This window comes from Euprymna scolopes, chromosome 30, assembly GCF_053919585.1.
Source record: "Euprymna scolopes isolate OS-2025 chromosome 30, ASM5391958v1, whole genome shotgun sequence".
Taxonomy (NCBI): domain Eukaryota; kingdom Metazoa; phylum Mollusca; class Cephalopoda; order Sepiida; family Sepiolidae; genus Euprymna; species Euprymna scolopes.
The window spans coordinates 12582422-12589127 of NC_136511.1; the positions used below are offsets into that span (position 1 = coordinate 12582422).

The following is a 6706-nucleotide window of genomic DNA, read 5'->3' on the forward strand; positions in this document are numbered from 1 at the left end:
GCAGAAATATCCCTGGGTTACTGCCTACTTACTTATTTTAAAATTTATTCTTAATTCATTTCTTTACAAGCGTTGTTCTAACAAACTGTTACTTCTCTCGCACATATATAAAAACATCTTCATGAATACCTTATTCAAAAAATTAAGACGATATCAGTCAAAATAATTAATTGCTAAAAGGGACTTTTACATCGGATATAGATAGCCACAAGTTCCTTCCATATGGAAAGACCCTTCAAATTATATATTCTTACATATACTAGTGTTTCATGCTTACGCAATCATCAGTGCAAGAGATAGCGATCAACGTTAGTCGAAAGATTCGAACCCCACAACAAAGCCATCTTTGGGTCCATCAGCAAGGAATATACCCCAAGTCCACCGTTCATCGCCATGAAATTAAGAGAAATTTTAATATTAATGAAGCTAACGTTTAATACAGATGATCTTAGAGTGGTCAAATAAAAGGAAGTTACAATCTCGGACACAAGACCAGCTGACCGACTTTTTGAATTTTCCCAGGCAGTGCTCAACTTGAAGAATTTTTTTAATTACTTAAATGGGCAACATTGCGTGTGTGTTTACTCTAATAAATTGTTTTATTATTAAACTGGGTTGTTTTATTATGCTAAACTCTTGGTGATATCCATCGAACGGTCAAATAGCCTATATATTATACACTATTATAGTATACTTTTATTTTTATAATATAATAATGTATGATTATAATATATTATAGTCTATTTTAAAATATTACAGACATACTAAAATATATTATAGTATTATCATAAACATAGTATATTACATTATTATACACTATTATATATTATATGGTATTGTGCAATATTCTATTAATTTATATTATTAGACAATATTATATAACATAACGTTAGAGTAGTAAACAAAAAGTTTTATTATACAATATTATAGCATATTTTAGCATTATACAATTTTGATATATAATAATATATTACTGTTATTATTATTATGCAATATCATAATATATTATAGTATATTACTTAAAATTATAATATATATCATTATTCGGTATTGTAGCATATGATAGTAAATTATAGCATGATTATACAACATTATAGTATATTATAATAGTAAGCAATATTATACAACACTTTAGTATACAATAGTATCGTTATGAAATATAGTATTGTAGCATATTATAGTATTATTATATTAGAGAATATAATATTCTAGTAAATTATAGCATTATTATACAATATGGTAGTGTTATTATACAATTAAATGCCATACTGTAATATATTATGCAATATTATAATATATTAACGTATAATTATGAAATATTATACATTGTTTAAATACATTAACTGACAAACACTATTATTGTATTACGCTTTGGACGCCCGTTGCCCGGCTATACAATACACTTGAACATGATATTTTAATTTATGCAGATTGCGTATGTATTGTTATAGAATCAATCCTCTATTGATTATTACATATTACGAAGAATAAATTGCCCGTAGCACTAATTTGCAAAAAAATAAAAATAAAAAATAAAAAACAATGATAATGTTGTTCATCAAATTCCGTCTGTGTTTGTTTACAATATCATGTCAGCTGATATTTTGGCTTGACGAGGAATGCCCTGGTAAAGTCCCTTCTGATTAATTTTTAGTTTTAAAATCTGCAAACGAAAAAATGATTTATGACGATTATAAATGGCACCTCTTTTCTCGTAAATTGAACTAATTAATGAGAAAAAATTAAAATAAAATGGTGGGGTACACCCGAGCATTAACAGAGAATCATTCGATCTGTAGTCGAATGCTCTAATACTGAGCTATATCTTCAGATTAAAAAATATATATTTATTTTAAGAAGAAACGATTTGCTGAGATTTTATTTCCCTTTGTTGGTTTAACGTAAAATATTCCTCTGTAAAAAATGCTTATTTTTATCTATAAGAGAGAAAATACCATTTTTTTTAAGATCGGATGTTTTCAATTTTCGATACTTATTAGATGAATTTCTGTACAAAGCATATCTAAGAACACTGCCAGACATATAAATTACTTTTGTGTTAATTTGCAAAAAAATAAGCTCAGCCCTTTCGAAACCTATAAGGAGAATCTCTCACTCACAAACAAACAAACTGACTTTTATATAAGAGTGAAGATTATATTATACACTACTATCGGGGGTGGGCTTTGCCTGGGCGTAAAATACATTTAAATATAATATTTTAATTTGTCCAGATTCCGTATATATTATTAGAATAGAAAAATGCGAGCATGAAAAGTAATATGATTAAGCATAAACATGGGAAAGAAAAGGACAAGATATTCTAGTAAAATATATAATAAATTTATAACTTAAAATATTGTAGCGTTAAGAATTGATTATAATATGTTAAATTGAATTAAAAATAATTCTTAATGCTGCAATATTGTAAGTTATAAATTTATATTTTTTACTAGAATATCTTGTTCTTTCCTTTTCGCATTTTACTATTGTAATCCATGATTTGTCGAGGTTTCCAGTAAATTCACTTGTTCCTTTAATTTCAGTCTTATTTTTTGCCCCCATAAACATAACATAACATACACATATGTAATAACAATGTACGGCAATCATCTGCTTTCATTCTCTCTGTTTCACTATTTCTTTTTTCGCGACAGCAGTGAATTAGTAGCAACAGTAGTCGCTGAAGCAACGTGGTTGCTATAGAAACCAGTCATAAAAAATGTCGTTCGCCTCCTTTTACGGTTTTGAACGCCAGTAAATTCATAATTTTTGTTTTACTGAACGAAAATCGAATTTTTTTTTCACAATATAGCTGAGAAAGTGATCTATAAAGTGTATATAATTGTTTGAAATTTGGTCGAAAAATGAGTGGTGAAGCTTTAAAGCAGTTCTAAATGACTAAAACTGCCACTTGACCATATATTCAAACTCTACCGTGTTTGAATGATAGCCGTGGTTTCAAAAGTTAAAAAAAAAGTATTTGGGTGCCATCAGCTAGAATCGAAACCGAAACTGTAGCATTCAAAGCTGGTGACGTTACCACTGTACCAACGTGACACGCATATGAACTGATTAAAAATAAATTAAGATGAATGTACAAAATGTACAATGATTTTTTTTTTTTAATTTTGACCCATTTTTAACCTCTTAAAAACATTTTTAACCGACAACCAATAAAAGAATGGTCCGTAACAAAATCCAATCATTTGAGGCCCCTAGCGCTGCGACATTTAGTTTTGGAAGAGATAGTTTGAAAATATGGGGGAAACAGAGACATAGCCTTTTATATATTAGATTATATAATATATTATATTATGCAATATTAAAAATGTTTTAATAGATTATGTGACAATAAACACAACTATAGCGGATTTTACGTACGTGATTTTAAACTGAATCTGTTAATTTTGAAACTTTTATGTTGAGTCACACGTTTTTCATGTCGGGTAAATTGTATTTTATTTTATTTGTGCGTGGGAAAAAAGTAGATCCCGAATCAAATGTTTTCTTTCTAGTTGCCTGGAATCATTGATTTTTTTTTTTTTCTTAAATAATGTACACCCCGCCTCTTCAGGTATTTGCTGTCTCTATTGTGGCCGATTTGAACTGTGCTCAATATCCGTGACATATTCCTTTACACATCATCGCCCCCGGGGACAGAAATACCTTTGGTTTTGAACACTTATAAATAACTCGGATATATTTTCCATTTGAAACCCGTGTGACAATGTGGCTAACAATACTAAAATATTTAAGAGTAAAATCTAAATTAGGATGAACTACTTTCCTAGAAAGATGAATCTGAGGTGACTTAAATATTAATTACGAAATAATTAATATCGTTTCTAGTAAACTGTACAAAGTATGTAGGCGATTGTGCAATGTAGTTTCAAAAAGGCTTAATAAAAAAAAAAATAAAAAAAACAAAACAAATAACTGTTACCAAGCGAGAGAAAATTTACTTTTCTATATACCTGTATGATTTTCAGGTGTAATTTACTGATTATAAAATTTATTATATAGGAATTTGTTTCTGGAATTTTTAATCTATCGTCCAAGACATATTTCAACGCGAATTGTTAAGAAACTGTTTGCTAATTTCAGACTTAAAAGAAGATGATGATAACAATAATTATAATAATAATTATTATTATTAATAATTTTACTATTACTGCTATTGTTATTATTATTAATTGTATTATTGTTTTTATTGTAATTATTGTTGTTGTTTGACTGTCAACCATTCCGGACCTAGGCGTACTGTTCTACTAACCCTTTTCTTCTATTTTGGGTGAGTATTATATACTACTTTCTTTTCTGATAAGTGGATTTAACAACCGCAATCGGCGTAAATGTATTTATGTGAACAGGTGTCTGTTTACATTAAAATTTTGCTTGCTCTTGGCAGCTGTCGAGAGGTTAGGAGCATCGACTGTCGTCTAGACGACAGTGGTTTGGTTTCGACTTCAGTTATTTTCTTGTCTCGCTAGTTTGAAGAGGTGTACTACAGGGAAACAGCCTATCTGTGATTTGCTATCATGGTTTTATATCTGATGATATCTTGACGTCCATACTTCTGACAAACATGTTTAGCAACAAAATCCCACCCCTCCATTAAAGAGATCCCTACTTGCCGGAAAACCTTATACTCTAATAGCTTCTATTCTGCTTCCCTGACTGTAATAACATACAAAAGTTCAAATGTAACGTTAATTGACATCTCGCTCATATTCTTACATAGTCCGTAGTAAACATTATCTTAAATGGTAGTTTCTTACGTCCAAGTGGAAATATGCCTTGCTTGAACAAGAAAAAACAAGTGACGCGTGGATGGTCCCCCCGTGAGTACAGTGAACGAGGCATAAAAAAAATTACTAAGTTCAGCATTTGTCGCCCCCATTTAGACCCAAAAGCCCCCAGGGGACGTCAAATTCCGGTAAAAATGAACAAACGGTGCAGTTTTAGGTCTTAACATATGTTAATTTTGGTTCTTCACCATGCAAAAAAAAAAATGACTGTCCATCCTTTGGCCCCCCCCCCATTTAGCCCCAAAAGTCACCAAATTTAAATTTGAGTTCAGCACCATGCAATACTGCTAAATAGACATACGCAGAAAATTTTGGATAAATATGGTAAAATTGTCCCAAAAACGGAGTAAAAGAGCCATTGGGCACATCCAAGCGTTATCGCGAAGTATAGACAAACAAAATTATATAGAAATCAGTTAGTTCAATTTTTATCTATTTTTAATATTTTCTTTTTATTTTAATCTTTTTTATTTAATTTTCTTTTTTTTTTAATTTTAATCTATTTTTATTTGCAGATTGTGTGGAAAAATATGAATAAAACAACCATTGGCTTTCTGTTTGTGGCTACCTTAATTGTCTATGTGACCGGTAAGTGACAATTTGCCAACATCTTTTGCTATCAATATCAACGTTGTTACATAACATTATGTGGAGAGCAGGGGCTAACCCCTAAATGTTAAGGAAGGTTTATAAAAGTGCTAAGATTGTCGATAAGTTTATAGAGGTTTTCAGAGGGATTATTTTTATAGCGGCGCTAAGACAAATTGCAGTTTTGAGGACGCTAAACAAGTAGGTAGGTTTACAGATGCGTTAATCTACTAGTGTGTGTGTGTGTGTGTGTGTGTGTGTGTGTGTGTGTGTGTGTGTGTGTGTGTGTGTGTGTGTGTGTGTGTGTGCGTTCCTTCCTCATAGGTTCCGAAACGGCTATCTTTGCAAATTTCACAAAAAAGCAATTTATCTTTCTGATAGTGTTCTTAGATATGTTTTGTACAGAAATTTATCCGATAAGTATCGGAAATCGAAAAAATCCGATCTTAAAAATAGTCTTTCTTCTCGTATAGATGAAAAAATTTTTACACATGAATATTTTACGTTACACCGGCAACGGTTACATCGATGTAACATAAAATATTCCCCTGCAAAACTTCATTTTTATCTATAAGAGAAGACTATTTTTAAGATCGTCCAGCACATAAGCTGACCTGATATTATAAACACAGACGGAATTTGATGAACGACATTTCAAGGTTGTAGATCAAAAATTCGTTGAGTATATAGGTTGAGAAATGTCCTCACACATACACACACATTCTCACGTTTATAGATTTTATTTTCCTTGATAAATGGTAATCTTTATGGAAATCGTTCAAGACAAGGCATGAAACCACTTGCTAACAAGAACGAAAGCTGATTATTGCAAAGACAAGAGATGCCTATTGACCTTAGTCTTGAAAAGAGCAAGGTTGTAGGTAGGAGGAAAACAGTGAGCAGGAAGAGTTCCAAAACCATGCAGTCTTTGGGAGGAAGCTACTCGAATAAAAAGCTGTATTATCATAAGGTATTAAAACAACGAATCGATGAAGACCTCTAGACCAACGAGCAAAACGTAAAACAGCGGAAGCGGGTAATAAATCGGTCAATTCTGAGCAACACATGCCATAACTGTATTTGTAGAAAAGACTGAGACTAGCAACATTTCATTTGTACAAAGATGTAAGTCACTTGTGTGCGTTTTTTATAAGAAAAATTGCTCAATATTGGTGATAAAACTTATTCGGATGGTAGTTTGAAGAATAAAGAACGACTTTTGTTAACTATTATCCTTGGCAAACGCTTTAAAACTATATTTTAATGCACATTTTATGGAGTCTGTTAGAGTATGCTGTTTTCGTTTA

General features: G+C 30.9%; 1 long non-coding RNA gene across 1 annotated transcript in view; it reads left to right on the top strand.

The window, feature by feature from the left end:
• LOC145254579 (uncharacterized) overlaps positions 1–5401 on the top strand; it is a 99516-nt gene extending 94115 nt beyond the window's left edge. Inside the window, exon 4 of the long non-coding RNA XR_013863773.1 lies at positions 5327–5401. This is a non-coding gene — a long non-coding RNA (uncharacterized LOC145254579). The remainder of the gene's footprint in view (positions 1–5326) is intronic.
• Positions 5402–6706: the final 1305 nt, after the last annotated feature.